Raw genomic sequence first — 19,984 nt, 5'->3', positions numbered from 1 at the left:
CTCTGCATTCAAGTGAATATATCTTTCCTTTTCTCCTTTGCTTTTCACTTCCCTTCTTTTCACAGCTATTTATAAGGCCTCCTCAGACAGCCATTTTCCTTTTTTGCATTTCTTTTTCTTGGGAATGGTCTTGATTTCTGTCTCCTGAACAATGTCACGAGGCTCCATCCATAGTTCATCAGGCACTCTGTCTTTCAGCTCTAGTCCCTTAAATCTATTTCTCACTTCCATTGTATAATCATAAGGGGTTTGATTTAGGTCATACCTGAATGGTCTGCAGAGTACATCACGATAAACGCTGGGCTGGAGGAAGCACAAGCTGGAATCAAGATTGCCGGCAGAAATATCAATAACCTCAGATATGCAGATGACACCACCCTTATGGCAGAAAGTGAAGAAGAACTAAAGAGCCTCTTGATGAAAGTGAAAGAGGGGCGTGAAAAAGTTGGCTTAAAGCTCAACATTCAGAAAACTGAGATCATGGCATCCGGTCCTATCACTTCATGGCAAATAGATGGGGAAACAGTAGAAACAGTGGCTGACTTTATTTTCTGGGTTCCAAAATCACTGCAGATGATGACTGCAGCCATGAAATTAAAAGACACTTACTCCTTGGAAGGAAAGTTATGGCCAACCTAGATAGCATATTAAAAAGCAGAGACATTACTTTGCCAACAAAAGTCCATCTAATCAAGGCTATGGTTTTTCCAGTAGTCATGTATGGATGTGAGAGTTGGACTATAAAGAAAGCTTAGCACTGAAGAATTGATGCTTTTGAACTGTGGTGTTGGAGAAGACTCTTGAGAGTCCCTTGGACTGCAAGGAGATCCAACCAGTCCATCCTAAAGGAGATCAGTCCTGGGTGTTCATTAGAAGGACTGATGTTGAAGCTGAAACTCCAATACTTTGGCCACCTCATGCAAAGAGCTGACGCGTTTGAAAAGACCCTGATGCTGGGAAAGATTGAGGGCAGAAGGAGAAGGGGACAACAGAGGATGAGATGGTTGGATGGCATCACTGACTCAATGGACATTGGTTTGGGTGGACGCTGGGAGTTGGTGATGGACAGGGAGGCCTGGCCTGCTGCAGTTCATGGGGTCGCAAAGAATCGGACACGGCTGAATGATTGAACTGAACTGAACTGGGTATATGAAAATGATAACTGTTTGGTAAGCAATTATTGTCATACCAGAAGTAACATATAAAGTGTGCCATGTGATAAGTTTTTTATATAGATCTATTTGTGTGTGCATATATATCCAAGAAACCATCATTGTGGGCAAGTTATTAAACACAGTCATCACACTGAGAAGTTTCTGAGGGTCTCTTTGTAATCCCACCCTCCTTTCCTACCTGCCTACCTTCCTCCACTGGTCTGCTTTTTGTTCCTATAGATTTGTTGCATGTTTAAGTGTTTCGTTTATGTGGAATCAGTATATCTTCTATTTTGCTCATTTTCCAGTGCCTTCAAATAGTGGTTTTTAAGTATTTTGTCTAGAGTTTCTAATTGCAAGGTCCTGTTGGAGAGTTGACAATCTGTCATTTTTGAAAGCTGAACTCTAGTGGAAGTGTTTAGATGACAACACCCAACAACATGATGTTTCCCTTGATAATGTTAATTTAAGGAATGGTAGTGTGATTTTATCCTGATAACTACGGGTAGTTGTTGACAAATTTTAGAAACCATTCACATTTGTGTTTTCGAAAACATATCACTCTAGCAGGATGAAGAGACAGATTGAAGGCCAACTTCCAGTCTGCTCTCTGGGGTAGCACTTTCTTCTTAGCGTAATCCTCCTGAGTAGTTCTTTCTCAACAACTGCTACGAGCATCCTCAGAGCACTTTAACCCATCATGTCCAAAACTAACTCGTTAGCTTTTTCTCCACATATTTGACCAATGGGTTTCCATGGCCATCCATCCAGTCATCATGCTGTAAACCAAGAGGGTGTTCTGTCAGAGAACTCTTGTAATAGTCCATGAGAGAAGGTACTGCTGTTTGAACTGCCTCAGTGATAATGAAACAGTAAAAAAAAAAAAACTCCCAACAAGTGTTAGGAATCATTCTGAAGTACAACTGAAAAGTGAAAAACATAGGTTTTAGGAAAAGAGAAAGAGAAGAAAGATGACATCAAGTGTTCTGGTTTGCATAATTAGTAGAAGGATACTAAATTTATCAACTGAAAATAAAGTGACATCTTTATATCTACTATCAAAGAAGACTAGTAAGATTTAGAGCAAAGGATAAGAGATTGCTTTGGGTAGATTGTGATGCCTGGTGATGACTTTGACTGTCATTTAATGGCTGAATCTGAAGCCAGGACAAGCAAGTATCTTGTTCAATGTCCTCAGCATCTGTCAATAAGAACTAGAATGTTCATCTTGTGTAGCAACTCAGATAAATCAATGGGGCCTTCCTAAAAGCTGTACTGAGTCTAAATTTACTTCTATAATTAGTAGGGGGGGGAATGTCATGTTAGGCAACTTCTGTTATAAGTAGAAAGCAGATAATAGTGGCATGTGTCTCTGTTCTAAATGAGTATTACAGCATCAAGAAGAGTAGAGGAAGAACAGAACGCCTAGGGCAGAAGTTTTGGAACTTCAATTATTTTCAGTGATCGACAGAAAAGGAAATGCAGAAGAAAGGGGTAAACAATAGGAATTGATTGAGAATTTAAGGAAAAAGAAAAAAAGCCAAGGAAAGGGACTTCCCTGGTCCCTTTAACCTGCGGGTTAAGAATCTGCCTTGCAATGCAGGAGACATTGGTTCAATCCCTGATTGGGGAGCTAAGATCCAACATGCCATGGAGTAATTAAGCCAACGTGCTGCAACTGCTGAGCCCACAAGCCACAACTAGACGTCCATGTGCCTCCAAGAAAGATCTTGCATGACACAACAAAGGTCCCACGTGCTGCAACAAAGGTCTCATTTGGCTGCAACAAATGTAGCCAAATAAATAAATACTTTTTTTTAAAGGCAAGGAAATATTTTTTCCTATACAAAACCAGGAGTAAAAATATCAATAAGTAGGAAGAATTTGTTACTGCATCTGACATGAGACCCCTATGGCCTAGTAAGAGTTTCAGTTCCAGCTCTGAAAGGCTGTAACTATTCTAAGCTCTACATAGTTTTAGAGAATCCCCCCTCCCATTTTCCACAGGAATCCATCCCTGGATCCCCCCAAGACTTTGAAAATTAGACAGGAAAGTTAATTCCAAGTGCTAAATAACTATTTCAATTAACCTTTTAGTATGAAATCCACTTCTCAATTGATGGAGAGCCACTGGATATTAACATCGCATCTTCAGATTTGGAGATAATTTGTAAATATGGCCAATGCTATTTGTAGCTAATAATGAACAATATACATTGTACTATAAGTAATGAAAGAAAGAAAGTGAAAGTGAAGTCACTCAGTTGTGTCCAACTCTTTGTGAACCCATGGACTGTAGCCTACCAGGCTCCTCTGACCATTGGATTTTCCAGGCAAGAGTACTGCAGTGGGTTGCCATTTCCTTCTCCAGGGGATCTTCCTGACCCAAGGGATCACACCCAGGTCTCCCACATTGCAGGTCGATGCTTTACCGTCTGAGCCACCAGGGAAGCCTGCAAGTAACAGGGAGTTAGAAAAGAAGAAGAGTCAGGGACTCCTTGAGTCAGGGACCTTGACTGAGTCAGGGAAATTGATTGAAAAGTCTATACTCAACCACCAATATATGTTCCCTTTGCTGTAACTTTTACTTGTTTCCTACACATATAAATATAACATTAGATATGGTTCCTGTTAATGGTAAAAGATCATAAAACTGGGGAGAACCAAGATGATGCTTTGGCTGAATGATGACCAGAAGACAAGGAGTCTAAAGCCTAACAATAAAGGGTCTTCAAGCTCCGAGGGCACCCAGGAAAACATTTTGGTAGTTATGCTTCCTGGAAACACTGGGTTAATAGAATGAGGGTAAAGTCCTTTCCAGCTTTCAGACTCTTAGAAAAATTTATGGAATATAGAAGTAGCAATGTGGGAGTAGATTTTGTTATTTCCCAATACCACTCTAAGAAATAAGTTATATTAACTGTTTATAGAGGCTAAGTCTGTCATCCTAAGTGTGTGTTTTTTTTTTCAGCTGAAATGCATCCTGTAATAATAAGAATTAATTTTAATAACACAGGACAGGACACAGGAAGAATGAACCAGAAAATCTGACCTTCCATTTCTAATTTAGAAATGGTTCTGGAGAGCTCTCACCAGGTAATCTGATCATCTTTTGGGGGAACTCTAGGTAGCTTCAGCATCTATTACTCACCTACTAACACAAGAAGAATCTCTACTTGCACTTGAAAGTGAAAGTTGCTCAGTTGTGTCCAACTCTTTGCAACCCCAAGGACTATACAGTCCATGGAATTCTCCAGGCCAGAATACTGGAGTGAGTAGCCTTTCCCTTCTCCAGGGGATCTTCCCAACCCAGGGATCGAATCCAGGTCTCTGGCATTGCAGAAGGATTCTTTACCAACTGAGCCACAAGGGAAGCCCAAGAATACAGGACTGGGTAGCCTATCCCTTCTCCAGCGGATCTTCCCTACCCAGGAATCAAACCGGGGTCTCCTGTGTTACAAGCGGATATTTTTACCAACTGAGCTATCTTTGGGACTACTCAATATGTTGTCACAACATTTAGATTATGCTTAGACCTCTCTGATATCCAGCATCTGAATTCAAGCCAAATATTCACTTAGGGATAGCCTAGGCATCCTCATCTCTGCATTAGGCTTAGGTCCTAATAGAAGTCCAGAAAACAGAACAACAATGGATCAACAAGCCACTTTTACCCTGGACCCAAGGTTGGACCAACTGGAAGACCAGATATATATGGGATTAGCAGAACACTTTTGCTGTTCTTAGCTCCAGTGCCTGGGGACCCCAGAAGGGCACTTTGCCTTGACTACCCTAGGTCTAGGGGCTTCCCAGGAGGTGCAGTGGTAAAGAATCCACCTGCCAATACAGGAGACACAAGAGACTCAGGTTTGATCCCTGGGTTAGGAAGATCCCCTGGAGTAGGAAATGACAACCCACTCCAATATTATTGCCTGGGAAATTTCATGGACAGAGGAGTCTGGTGGGCTACGATCCATCAAGTTGATAGACTTGGACATGACTGAACACACACATACATACCTATGGGAGGTCTAGGGTGGTGCATGGGGAGACATGTGGGAACTAAGGCTGGAGAAATACATCAAGATTAGAATCTGAAGCCCTAAGAATGCCAGGTTAAGGGAACAGTGAGCAACTGGGAGTATCTGAACTTAAAGTATTCATGATTAAAGCTGGGTTATAGGAAAAAAAAATTAATCTAAAATAGTTGTTAGTGTTAGACTGACATTTCATGTTGATAAAATTATCAGAATGATTGTTTGAAGGTTTGCATTTTGACTGTCCACTATTATTTGATTATACCTAAAAAGCCTCTTGATGAAAGTGAAAGAAGAGAGTGAAAAAGTTGGCTTAAAGCTCAACATTCAGAAAACAAAGATCATGGCATCTGGTCCCATAACTTCATGGGAAATAGATGGGGAAACAGTGGAAACAGTGTCAGACTTTATTTTTTGGGCTCCAAAATCACTGCAGATGGTGACTGCAGCCATGAAATTAAAAGACGCTTACTCCTTGGAAGAAAAGTTATGACTAATCTAGATAGCATACTGAAAAGCAGAGACATTACTTTGCCAACAAGGTCCGTCTAGTCAAGGCTATGGTTTTTCCAGTGGTCATGTATGGATGTGAGAGTTGGACTGTGAAGAAAGCTGAGTGCCGAAGAATTGATGCTTTTGAACTGTGGTGTTGGAGAAGACTCTTGAGAGTCCCTTGGACTATAAGGAGATCCAACCAGTCCATTCTAAAGGAGATCAGCCCTGGGTGTTCTTTGGAAGGACTGATACTAAAGCTGAAACTCCAATACTTTGGCCACCTCATGCAAAGAGTTGGTTCATTGGGAAAGACTCTGATGCTGGGAGGGATTGGGGGCAGGAGGAGAAGGGGACGACAGAGGATGAGATGGCTGGATGGCATCACTGACTCGATGGACATGAGTCTCAGTGAACTCCGGGAGTTGGTGATGGACAGGGAGGCCTGGCGTGCTGCAATTCATGGGGCTGCAAAGAGTCAGACACGACTGAGCGACTGAACTGAACTGAACTGAACTGTATACAGTTATATTCTAATCTTTAAAATTATTCTGGAATGAACCAGTGTAAAAATGGGATTGAAAGACTCAGAAAGATTTGCTTTCAAGTCTCCTCTTAAACAGAAATCATCTCACCTATCCTCATTGCTTTAGAACTTTGGGAAGATAAAAAATTCTTTCTGAAACTCTACCATAAACATGTCATGGATGACAATTTTCATGGCTTGTCTGCTAAAATCTGTGAAATTCTAAAGTGACTACTTACCAATTTAAATATACGCTACCTACTTCCAAAAAGGATGTAAAATGGTTTAAATGGGAATGAAGCTTTAGCAAAACAAGTGAAAGATGGTCTCTTCATAAATGTAACTTACATGAAAACTTTTTGAACTGTTTGTGGCAACAGGGGACTCATCCACAGTATTCAAATACTAGAACCTCAAGGGAAAATCAGTCTCTTATTAGCTAGATATGAATTAGGTCAAAGGAAGCTTGCTTTAGGTTTTAGTTTCAGCTTAGATTTCACTTAAAAAAAAAAAAAAAAAACTGAGAATCTAAACCGTGTGTGACATATCTAGGACAAACACACATACACAAACAATGATTTTATTATCCTGCATCATTTCCCCGGGAAGAGTCACAGAATGTATTACATATCTTTCAAAGAATGAAGCTATTCAGAATTGATCTCTTTGGGCTAATATGGATTGGCATAGTATGTCAGCACAAATCCTATCATTTGGGGAAATCTCAAGATAATAAAATAATTTAACTGTATGTTCTATAAAACTTAAAATGTAATTTTCCCAATCTTTGAGCATTGCCATGCTCCTTTCAAGCCCTTGTCTACACATCGGTCTTTCACTTTCCCTTTCTCTTACTCTCAATCTAACCTTTTTTTTTTTTCCCTTCCTCCTTTGCTCTTTTTTTAAAGTCTTTTCATCTTTGAAATGAGCTTGGGAAGCAGAGGCAGCCAGAAGAAAATACATGGTTCGTTTTCTTCTAAATATACTCAAATTTCTATTCAAAATAATAGCTTCCTTCGGTAATTGTTTTAGAAGCAGTAAGCTGACTCACAAACCACAGCTAATAACAAAAGCAACTCAATTTAGTCCTTTCTAGTAACTGCCTAAGGCCCTGGCTAACAGTGAGAGAAAGCCACAAAGAATGTTCCAAAGGGGGGAAAAACCCAGCTACAATTAAATAGCTTTTCTTAAGCCAATGTTTGAAAAGGCATATACTACAATTATAAGTAGGTTGAAGTTGGCAAGAGTTTATATGAGAAGGTATGGTGAAGGTCGTTCTCTATTCCTCTATTCACACCCTGCACAGAAAACAGTGCTGATTTGTACTGATAAAAGTCAGGGAGACTGGTTAATTCATAGTACTGCAGCTATAGCTCTCAAAGAAGTTAATGTTAGCTGCATTTTCGCAGGTGGTGCTATTGGTAAAGAACCCGCCTGCCAATGCAGGAGACGTAGGAGATGTGGGTTCGATCCCTGGATTGGAAAGATACTCTGGAGGAGAGCACAGCAACCCACTCCAGTATTCTTGCCTGGAGAATCCCATGGATAGAGGAGCCTGGTGGGCTACAGTCCATGGGGTTGCAGAGTCAGACATGACTGAAGCAACTTGGCACACATGCACTCCAACTAGAGCTTTCAAAGGATTTACAGTGTTAGCAGCATTTGTAACTTCATAGACTATCTCTGAGGCTTCCCTGGTGGCTCAGATGGCAAAGAATCCACCCACAACAAAGGAGACCTGGGTTCAATCCCTGGGTCAGGAAGATCCCCTGGAGGAAGGCATGGCAACCCACTGCAGCATTCTTGCCTGGAGAATCCCCATGGACAGAGGAGCCTGGTGGGCTACAGTCCATGGAGTCACAAAGTGTCTGACACGACTGAGCAACTCAGCACAGCACAGCACAGACTGCCTCTGGAACACACAAGGATTGGATAACCCCAAGAAGTGGAACTGGTGTCCTGGGGAGATTTTGATATATTCTGAACCTTATCACATGTGAATGTTTGGACAGTGTGACCTAAACATACATGTACAAATTCTTTGATACTCTTCTCCTCAAGAGATGGTACTAGACCCAGTACTCCATGATTACAGGTTGGACTTTTGATTTGCTTAAATGCCAGAAGAATGTCACTTCTGCCTGATGCTTTGAAACACTTTGGAATGTAACCCACCAGGCTTTGCTGTCCATGGGATTTTCCAGGCAAGAATCCTGGAGCAGGCTGCCATTTCCTTCTCCAGGGGAACTTCCTGACCCAGGGATCAAACCTGAGTCTCTGATGGTCTCCTGTATTGGCAGGAGGATTCTTTACCACTGTGTCACCTAGGAAGGCTTTCACTGCTAATATTAGCTTATAAAAGCCTGCAGCTTCTGTCTTAAGCATTCTTTTTCTTTCCTTCTGGAATCACTAACCATAGAGTTACACCAGATGCCAAGAGGTGTGAGCAAGGTAAAAGGCCCACAGGGGAGTCACCTGCAGCTTCCTCTCCCAACAGCCACTGGAGAGAGCTTAGAAGTAGATTCCTTACCCCCTTCAGATAACCCCAGCCCAGGGTCACTGCAAGCTTGTGATTCTAACATAACCCTAAGTGAGAATCACCCTGGTAATAACCCAAGCTAATCCTCCCTGGTTTTGTGACCTTGAGAAACTTGGAAATAATAAATGTTTGTTGTGTAAGCCACTAAGTCTGAGAGTAATTTGTTATGCAGCAAAGATGACTAATACAGTTACCAGTCTAAAAATATAAACACACACATTAGTTAATTAATTAAATGGAAATGGAAACACATGTGCCTGAGCTCTCTTTGGTCAAACTTGCTTCTACTACATGAGTGTTGCTTATTGTGACGTCGGACTCTTCAAAGCTCCTATGGACTGTAGCTCGCCAGACTCCTCTGTCCGTGGTATTCTCCAGTCGATATACTGGAGTGGGTTGTCATTTCCTCCTCCAGGGGATCTTCACAAGCCAGAGATCAAACCTACATCTCTTGTGTCTCCTGCATTGAAAGGCAGATTCTTGACAATCAGCATCACCTGGGAAACCGGCACTTGAGTGGTAAAACGTTGAAATTAATCCCAAAGAGGAGGTGATCTGACTATTTCTCTTGCCTCGGCTCCTTTTCACTCTGTCCCAGCTTTTACAGAACACAGGACTGCTCTGAGTCTGATCTCTCAAGTTACTTTCTTAGTTGGCTCCTGCGTGTCTCCCATGGGAGAGACATAGTTGCACATAGGTTACTTGACAAAAGGATCACTTTCGTGCAATGAATTTTTACTCCCCCTAGCAATGTATGATAATTCTTGTTGGTCCCATATTCTCATAAGATATTGCTATTGACGATCTTTATAACTTCAGCCATTTGGGTAGATTTGGGTGTTCTTTGGAAGGAATGATGCTAAAGCTGAAACTCCAGTACTTTGGCCACCTCATGCGAAGAGTTGACTCATTGGAAAAGACTCTGATGCTGGGAGGGATTGGGGGCAGGAGGAGAAGGGGATGAGGATGAGATGTCTGGATGGCATCACCAACTCGAAGGATGTGAGTTTCAGTGAACTCCTGGAGCTGGTGATGGACAGAGAGGCCTGGCGTGCTGCGAATCATGGGGTCACAAAGAGTCGGACACGACTGAGCGACTGAACTGAACTGAACTGATACCAGTACCATGTTTTGGTATTAATCAGTGTTTTCTTGATGACTGATTGTGGTTGAGCACCTTTTGATGTTTGGTCATTTTGATGTTATCTTTTATGAAGTGACTGTTCAAATACTTTTTCTATTTTACATATTATATTATTGATTATTAATTTGTAAAGGTTTCTTCTGATTAGGATATCTTTGGTGGACGTATGAATTCCAGACATACCTCTCACTCTGTGGTTTGCAGTTTCCTAACAGTGTTCTTTTGATGAACAAAAGTTCTTAATTTTAATGAAGTGCCGTGCTGTGTTAAGTCGTTTCAGTCACATTAGACTCTTTGTGGCCCCAAGGACTACAGCCCTCCAGGCTCCTCTGCCCATGGAGTTTTCCAGGCAAGAATACTGGAGTGATTTCCCATGCCCTCCTCCAGGGGATCTTCCCCACCCAGAGACTGAACCCACATCTCTTATGTCTCCTGCATTGGTCGCCGTTTCTTTACCACTAATGCAACCTGGGAAGTAGGATTCTCCAATCTTTTCTTTTATGGGCAAGTTTGTTTTTTGCCTAGTTTAAGAAATTTTACCCATTTCAGGTCAACATATTCTTCTAAGTTATCTTCTAGTAGCTTTACTATTGTAGATTCTATATTTAGATCTTTAGTTACCTTATTCCAGATGAATTTGGAATTTCTGCTTTCAATAGAATAGTTCAGTTCAGTTGAGTTCAGTTCAGTGGCTCAGTTGTGTCCGACTCTTTGCGACCCCATGAATCACATCAAAGTTCAGTTCCCTTGTGTGTGCTGTGTCCTAAGTCAGTTCAGTTGCGTCTGACTCTTTGCAACCCCATGGACCATAGCCTTGCAAGTCTCTTCTGTCCATGGATTCTCCAGGCAAGAATACTAGAGTGGGCTGCCATGCCCTCCTCCAGGGGATCTTCCAGGCCCAGAGATTGAAGAGGCATCTCTTGCAGCTCCTATGGATAGCCAATTTACCCAACATCAATTATTGAAACAGCAATCCTTTCTTTACTGTTATAGTGGTAACTTCATCAAAATTCAGATGACTTTATATACATTTTTGGATGGTATTCTGTTCTGTTGGTCCATCTGCCTGCCCAGTGTGCTTACCACTCTGTCTTAATTACAATAGTTTTTTAGTAAGTCTCAATATCAAGTAGAGAAAGCCCTCCAAATTCATTCTTTTTATTCAAATGTTTTTAAAATACTCTTGAAACTTTTCACTTTCATTGTAATTCTGAATCTTATTTTTTGAAGCTTATTATTTTTCACCAAAAAAATCTTCTAGAACTTTTACTAGAATTGCAGTGTTTAGATCAATTTGTGGGAAATTAGCATTTTTACAGTATAAAATATTCCAGCACAGAAATATGGTATGTCTTTGCATTCATTTAGGGTTTTGTAATTTTTTCCAATAATGTTCTATAGGTTTCAGCACAGAAAATACTTTAGTTTTTTTACTTAGTTTTTTTTTAACTGAGTTTTTTTCCTAAGTACCATTTTAAATTTCCAAGTTTATTATCAATTCTTACTAGTATATAGAAATACTTTTAACTTTTTATGTTAAATATGCATCTAGCAGCTTTACTAACTTCACTTATTAATTCTAATAACTTATCTATAGAGTTTTCAGATTTTCTACATACACTGTCTGGCTGTCCTGAATCATGACACCTCACTTCCTCTCTTTTTAACCCTTTTACAGTTATTTATTTGTCTTATCTTATTGCAATTGTTAAGACCTCCTGTCTTACCAGAGACCATAGGACCATAAAGAATCAAAGTGGTTTAAAGAAATCCTTCTCATAGTTCAATATGCATATAAAACTACTGGAGATTTTCTTAAAATGCAAATTCTAAGGGAGTAAGTATGAAGTGAGGCCTAGGATTCTACATTTTTAACAAGCTCCCTGGAGATGCAGATGCTGTCAATCTATAAACCTTACTTTGATTTGCAAAGATGTAGTGAATATCCTTGTCTGATTCTTCATAAACACTTATTTTATCTGTTTTTGCAAATATCATGTATCAGATTAAGAAATTTTTACTTCTACTTTGTTAAAATTACTGTAAGTATTGAATTTTATAAAATTATTTTGCTTTTAATGAAATTATATATTTTTTCTGAAGTGTTCTGCTAGTGCAGTGAATTATATTGGTTGATTTTCAAACTTCAATCAATCTTGCATTCCTGAAATCAGCTCAATTAGGTCATAAAATATTATTCTGTTTATTTATTGCTAGATTCAATTTGCTAATATGTTATTTGAGACTTTTATGCCTATGTTTATAAGTGAGATTGGAATGTAATTTTCATTTCTTTCAATATATCAGGTTATGGTATTATAATATTGATTTCATAAGTAGTTCAAGTTTGGAATGTACCCTCTATGTTTATCCTCTGGAAGATTTGTATAGGAATGATTTTATTTCTTCCACAATATTTGAAAGAATATAATCATGAAATAAATCATTTAGACCTGGAATGCTCTTTCTATAGAGGCTTTTAACTAGTGATTCAATTGATTAGATAAAGAACTTTCAGTTTATTTTATTTTGTCTTATATCAATTTTAGTAAATGCTGTTTCTTAGAAAACTTTTTTTCTTTTAATTTTCAGATCAAAATTGTCTACAGTATAGATTCTTATGATATGCAGCATCTATAGTGGTTCTTTTTGCTTTAATTCCCGAGATCAGGAATTGGTACTTTATTTTTTGATAAATCTTGCTGGATATTCATAAATAATGCTATACTTTTCAAGTGACTGGTTTGTAGTATGATTAATTATCTCCATTTCAGTTCAGTTCAGTTCAGTCACTCAGTCGTGTCCGACTCTTTGCAACCCTATGAATCGCAGCACGCCAGGCCTCCCTGTCCATCACCAACTCCCGGAGTTCACTCAGACTCACATCCACCGAGTCAGTGATGCCATCCAGCCATCTCATCCTCTGTCGTCCCCTTCTCCTCCTGCCCCCAATCCCTCCTAGCATCAGAGTCTTTTCCAATGAGTCAACTCTTCGCATGAGGTGGCCAAAGTACTGGAGTTTCAGCCTTAGCATCATTCCTTCCAAAGAAATCCCAGGGCTGATCTCCTTCAAAATGGACTGGCTGGATCTCCTTGTAGTCCAAGGGATTCTCAAGAGTCTTCTCCAACACCACAGTTCAAAAACATCAATTCTTCAGCACTCAGCTTTCTTTATAGTACAACTCTCACATCCATACATGACTATTGGAAAAACCATAGCCTTGACTAGATGGACCTTTTTTGGCAAAGTAATGTCTCTGCTTTTCAATATGCTATCTAGGTTGGTCATAACTTTTCTTCCAAGAAGTAAGCGTCTTTTAATTTCATGGCTGCAGTCACCATCTGTAGTGATTTTGGAGCCCCCAAAAATAAAGTCTGACACTGTTTCCACCGTTTCCCCATCTATTTCCCATGAAGTGATGGGACCAGATGCCATTCGTTTTCTGAATGTTTGAGTTTTAAGCCAACTTTTTCACTCTCCTCTTTCACCTTCATCAAGAGGCTTTTTAGTTTCTCTTCACTTTCTGCCATAAGGGTGGTGTCATCTGCATATCTGAGGTTATTGATATTTCTCCCGGCAATCTTGATTCCAGCTTGTGCTTCTTCCAGCCCAGTGTTTCTCATGATGTACTCTGCATATAAGTTAAATAAGCAGGGTGACAATATACAGCCTTGACGTACTCCTTTTCCTATTTGGAACCAGTCTGTTGTTCCATGTCCAGTTCTAACTGTTGCTATCTCCCATTTATTGATTTCTATTTCATTAATTTCTGTATCATCTTTGCTTCCTTCCATTTTATTTGTTGTGGGTTTGTGTGTGTGTGTGTGTTAACTAACCATTACTAACTTTTTGAGACTGTATTTAGGTGACTAAATTTTCACCATTTTTACTCTTCTAATATAATGTACTTAAAACTACAAATTTCATTCTAATTTCTAACTTAGCAACATCTTACAAGTTTTTACATATCTATATTTACTATTATACAATTAAAATGTTTTCTGATACCCACTGAAATTTCTTAATTAACATGTTTATTAATTACTACCTTTAGTTCCCAAGACCTCCAAGTATTGTGGGATTTTTAAGGTAACTTTTTGCTGTTGCTTTCAAGATTAATTTTACTACGATTGGAAATCATAATCTGTGTGATTTCTTGTGTGTGTGGCTGTGCTGGGTCTTCATTTCTATGCGGGCTTTCTCTAGTTGCAGTGAGCAGGGACCACTCTGCAGTGTGTGGGCTTCTCACTGCAGGGGCTTCTCGAGAGCAGTCTCTGTGCAGGCAGGCTTTAACAGCTGCAGCACGCCAGCTCAGCTGCCTCGTGGCATATGGAACCTTCTCAGACCTAGAATCGAACCTGTGTCCTCCAGCAGGCAGTTCTTAACCTCTGGACCACCATGGACGTCCTGAGTGATTCTTATTCTCTGACAGTTCTGGGCCTTGGTTTTACGGCCAGCATACGGTCAGTTTTAATAAACAGTTTCGGTGCACATCTTCCTTTCCCCAAACTACCACAGATTTTGCTGTTACCATGCCTTTGAGTTCTTTATGCATTTGAGGTCTCAAAACACTGCTCTTGTATTTTGTTTAGTGGATATTCATTTATTTTTACCCATATAGTTACCTTTATTGGTTTCTTCATTACTTCCAGCAGTCTTTTGTTTTTGTCTAGAATAATTTTTCCTCTGCCTACAAAGTCCCTTCATTTTTCTTTAATTCAGATATACTGGCAATGAATTAAATTATATGAGTGTTATCTTGTCTGGAAATTCCTATATTTTACTGGCATTGTTGAAAGATAATTTCCTAGAGTATAAAATTTTCAGGTTGTCATCTAGTTTTCTGCTCTTTGAAACTGTCGTTCTATTGCAGCTGGCATCTATTGTTTTGCACAAAAATTTATTTTTCTTATTGTTTCCTCCTTGAAGTTAATGTGTTTTATTCTCCTCTGGCTTCTTTTAACTTCTTATTTTTCCTTTCTTTTTCAGAAGTTTTATTATGATGTGTCCAGGAGTGGTTTGTTCATGTTTATTCTACTTGGATTTCACATTGCTTCATGAATTTATGAGTTGATTTCTTTCTTCAGGTTTGGAAATACGTTTTGTCATTGCCTTTGTAATTATTGCTTCTGTTATGCTTTCTCTTTCCTGCCTTTCTAAGGCAGTTGAACATATATTAGACCTTTCCATATTTCCCTTGGGTTTCTTAGGCCCCTTTTACAAATTCTCCATTCTTTTTGATCTTCATGTTTGAGTCTGAATATTTTCTACCAACCTGTCTTCAAGTTTACAAAACTGCTCTTCTGCTGTATCCAGTATGAGATCAAACACATTTACTAGTCTTGAATTTTCATTGCTGCTTTTTGTGATTCTATAATTTCCATTTTATTCTTTTTCCTGGATGTTGGACTTCCAGTGAAATATTTCATTTTGTCATGTATTTTCTTGAATACTATAACTACAGTTATTTTAAAGTTTGTGTTTGAGAACTACACTGATTGGGCCATCTGGAAATTTTGTATGTTTTCTGTCATTTGACCCTTCGGGACGCCTATAAATTTTTTCGCTATTCAGCCAAGGTATTGTTCAAGAAAAATTGAGAAGACTCTGGAGGATATGTACATATCTTCTAGTAGGCAGCCTGAGTTGGAGGAGATCACTTTAATCTAATAAAAGAATGATTCAATCAAACTAAAGTTTTATAGTTAATTTCTACATTTACTGTTTGTCTAGGGTCCTTCCTCTTTGGTAAGGCCTGAACACTAGTTCACACACCCTCAGCACTAGAAGACTACTGAAAACTCAACTTTTGTGCAGTGACTTCTGCTTGGTTTCTTTGTCCATCATCTTATATACATTAGAATTTGTCAAATGCCTCTAGGAGGAAAATAAAAGTACCTTGGACTCCTTTCTCTGTGCATTCTTTCTCTCAAGGACCTCTGCTCTAAAATCACCACTTTAAAAAAAATTGTCATATACTAATAATATTTAGAAATTCAGACTCTATGTTGGAAAAAGGAAGAGAGATTTTAATTGCCTAATGTACTAGAAGAACTTGAAAATGCTTTAGTTTAAATGTTGTATTTCCATAGAAGTTCCATTTATCAACAAATAGGCAGAGTCTAAGTAATATGTAACACTAAACTTAACTCCATCTGGGATATACATAATTGATCATACTCCTTAACAAGATATAATAGAAACCAATTATCAGGCAGCAGAAAACTCAAAATGAAAAATATGCACACTAAGAAAGAGTCATTGTTAATAACTATAAATGGAGCATAACCTTTAAAAATTGGGAACTGCCATATTGTATACCTGTAACTTATGTAATATTGTACAGCAACTATACTTCTATTTAGAAAAAAAAAAAAAAGGAGTTACTATACCCTGGCACACATAATACATGGCACTGTGACTTTCAAATTGGCTGATTTTGACTCACTGACAGATAGCATTTTGAAAGTTGGTTGTTTTTATTAGCTGAAGAGTAAAGTTGGCACCCCATTGAGATGAGTCTCAGTGAGGTTTATGGTTGTTCTTTCCATTTCTGGGCTCTTGTCCTATGAGATATTATCCATTTCAAAAAGTTGTGCTATTTCAGCAATTTCTGGTTCAACATTGACAGTTGCCATTTCACAAATATTAGAGAGATTGAAAAAGCCTATAAGATCATTAAATCCATCCCCCTGGCACTGTAGGAGAGGCAAGTGGAGCAAAACTTTTTTTTTCTGTGTGGGTTATATTTGGTATGGTTGTTTCTAGTAAAAATAATACTAAGTAAAATGGGTGAAGGTGCCTAGGTAAGTGAAAAGTTTCTACAGAAATTGTCATTGTTTCGTTTCTTCCTTATCATTCTGAATATCATTAATTATTCAGTGCCTATTTTATATTCTGAGTGCATATTTTAAAATAATTTCTGAGGTTTAACATATTCTTCATTTGAAACCCATGATCTAAATAATTTCTACATTGACCTGATAATTTAGGGCTGAGCAGCAGCAAATACCACAACCAGTAGTCTTGAAAATCTATTACCTCAATGTATAAAGTGATGAAAAATACATAGCCTGCATTACATTTAATTTAATGATAATTTCACAGATGTTTGTATTTTTCCTAACATTTAAAGGTAGCAAAAATATTCTGGTTAATATTCAGTAACCAAATATTATTTAATTTAGTCAAATTGACAGTTTCATATTAATGTATCATGTGATAATATACTAAGGAAGTATCCATGTGTAATTATTCAAATATCAATGGTGTTTATTCATGGCATTTAGTTAAATTAAAATTTAAGCATCTTACAAATATCGACTTTATCATGATATCAGTGGACCTATAGAATATGGATATTATATTTAAACACAAGAAGGATTCCTTATAATTATGTAATCACCAAAATGTTTTCTGATTTTGCTTATTATTAAATACTATTTAAATAAATCACCCAAACTATTGTGTAGCATGATCTTTGTAATACAAATCTGGCCACACATAAGTGAATAACAATCTCTTTCAAGCAATATCAAAACATCACCTTTTATAAATAAACTACAAGCAAAAGATAGCAAGAAAATAGAGAAGTCTATATATTGACTATGATGGTTATTAATAGCAGCTAGTTTTAAAAGGTTTGACTTCTAAACTCTTGAGCTACTGAATAAGATCATTCAAGCTATGACTTTGGAACCTTTCTACATTATTTACCTAATTTTTTAATTACATGACTTTAAAAGAACAAAGAATCACACATTTTGTAAATATCTTTTGGGCTTTTGTAAATATCCTGGTGGCTCAGCAGTAAAAGAATCCACCTGCAATGTAGGAGGCCCGGTTTGGATCTCTGGGTCAGGAAGATCCCTTGCAGGAGGAAATGACAACTCACTCCAGTATTCTTGCCTGGAAAAGTCCCATGGACAGAACAGCCTGTTGGGCTGCAGTGCATGGGGTCACAAAGAGTCAGACATGACTGAGTGACTAAACAACAACCAAAGAGCAGAGCTCAAAATGTAATAGAGAAACCATGGACCCTACTGTCCTATTCCCGGAGGTAGACATCTTCCAAAATGTTGATGAATTGCTGGTACAAAATAATACATCATAGTCCCATACACTGGGAGGACAGGTTTTGCAGACAATCTCAACTACTACAGAGGCCTTACCATAACAATGTGAAGTTCAAAGTCAGGTACAGGTTGTGGATGTTCCCATTTCAGCACCAAATAATGAAATGCCACTTGAAAGATTCCACTCCCCTCACCTAGCTTTGAACATGTAACCCAGAATGTTATTTGAATAATTTAACATATCTTCATGAGTAAAAGCAAAGTTCTCCTGGCAGAACATTTAGAGAATATGCATGAAAAGTTTCCCATAGGTACAGAGTCCTGTAATTATGTAAATCCACATGTGATATCATGTTAGGTTGATATTAATACTTTAGAGATTTTAACAAGATAGAGACTTTTTGGCAGGAGACAATGACAGATTAATAAGTCAATAAGCCAGTTGGGTCAAAGGAAGACACTCTTAAAGGATAAAGAAAATCTTCCCTAATTGAGAGTTATATAAATATTTCACCCTCTGTCCCTGGTGGACTGAATTCTATATTTCCCTTCCTGGTTCTCGAGACCATGCAATGAGCTATGTTCCTTCAGTTGGTCTCAGAAGCATAGATTTTTCTCATAGTTTGACATCTTGCAACATTGAGGGTGATTATACTTTAAATCACCTTAGTATGTATTTTTCACATATCAATGTCCCTAGATAACAAAAAAAACCATCTCTTCTATGTGATGCTCACTCCCCCTGCTGCTGCTGCTGCTAAGTCGCTTCAGTCGTGTCCGACTCTGTGCGACCCCATAGACGGCAGCCCACCAGGCTCCCCCGTCCCTGGGATTCTCAAGGCAAGAACACTGGAGTGGGTTCCCTCACTCCCCCTTCCCCACAGAATATTGTCTGCTTCAGAAGGACAAACTTGCAGTCTTGGGTTTATGGAGAAACTGCATGTCAATTTCCAATACTGTGTTTTCCTGGAATCTCAACCACTGGACCACCAGGGAAGTCCCTTTTTTATTTTTCCTTTTTGGCAGCATCCAGCAGAATGTCAAACTTCCACAACCAGGGGTCAAATCCATGGCCCCTGTGGTGGAAGCCTGCTGCTGCCGCTGCTAAGTCTCTTCAGTCGTGTCCGACTCTGTGCGACTCCATAGATGGCAGTCCACGAGGCTCTCCCATCCCTTGGATTCCCCAGGCAAGAACACTGGAGTGGGTTGCTATTTCCTTCTCCAATGCATGAAAGTGAAAAGTGAAAGTGAAGTCGCTCAGTCGTGTCTGATTCTTAGTGACCCCATGGACTGCAGCCCACCAGGCTCCTCTGTCCATGGGATTTTCTAGGCAAGAGTACTGGAGTGGGGTGCCAGTGCTTTAGAACCACATTATATGGCACTTTCCTAAAGCACATCCAAATGTAATTTCTGTCACACACCAGTGTCATCTTTACTACTCTCTCTACTTTCCACATTTCAGATCTATGCTTCTTATACTTTTTCTCTTCAATACACTTTTCTCCCTCCATCCTCTCTGCTTCCTCATCCTCTGTGTAAGAAGCATTGTTACTGTAACGTTAGAATCTTACATTTTTAGGAACTGTAATGTTAGAATCTTACATTTTTAGTTGTAGTTCTTCTAAAAGGGCTTCCGCTTCTAGAAGATATAGGTTCGATCCCTGGGTCGACAAGATCCCCTGGAGAAGGAAATGCAACCTGCTCCAATATTCTTGCCTGGGAAATCCCATGGAAAGAGGAACCTGGCGGGCTACAGTCCATGGGATCACAAAAGAGTCAGACATGACGGCAACCAAACAACAACAGATCATCCAATCCTATTCTTTCCCTTAGGAGGATCAAGAAGAAAGAAGCACACTTGATTTGCCCAAGTTGCATTAGTTGCAGTAAAGCTATCACTAGATTAGTTGTTGTTTAGTCGCTCAGTCGTGTTTGAACTCTTTTGTGACTCCAGGGACTGTAGCCCGCCAGCCTCCTCTGTCCATGGGAGGCTGGAATACTGGAGTGGGTTGCCAT

This window comes from Bos taurus, chromosome 14, assembly GCF_002263795.3.
Source record: "Bos taurus isolate L1 Dominette 01449 registration number 42190680 breed Hereford chromosome 14, ARS-UCD2.0, whole genome shotgun sequence".
Lineage (NCBI taxonomy): Eukaryota > Metazoa > Chordata > Mammalia > Artiodactyla > Bovidae > Bos > Bos taurus.
The sequence above is the reverse complement of the archived record's forward strand: the minus strand, read 5'-3'. Positions refer to the sequence as shown.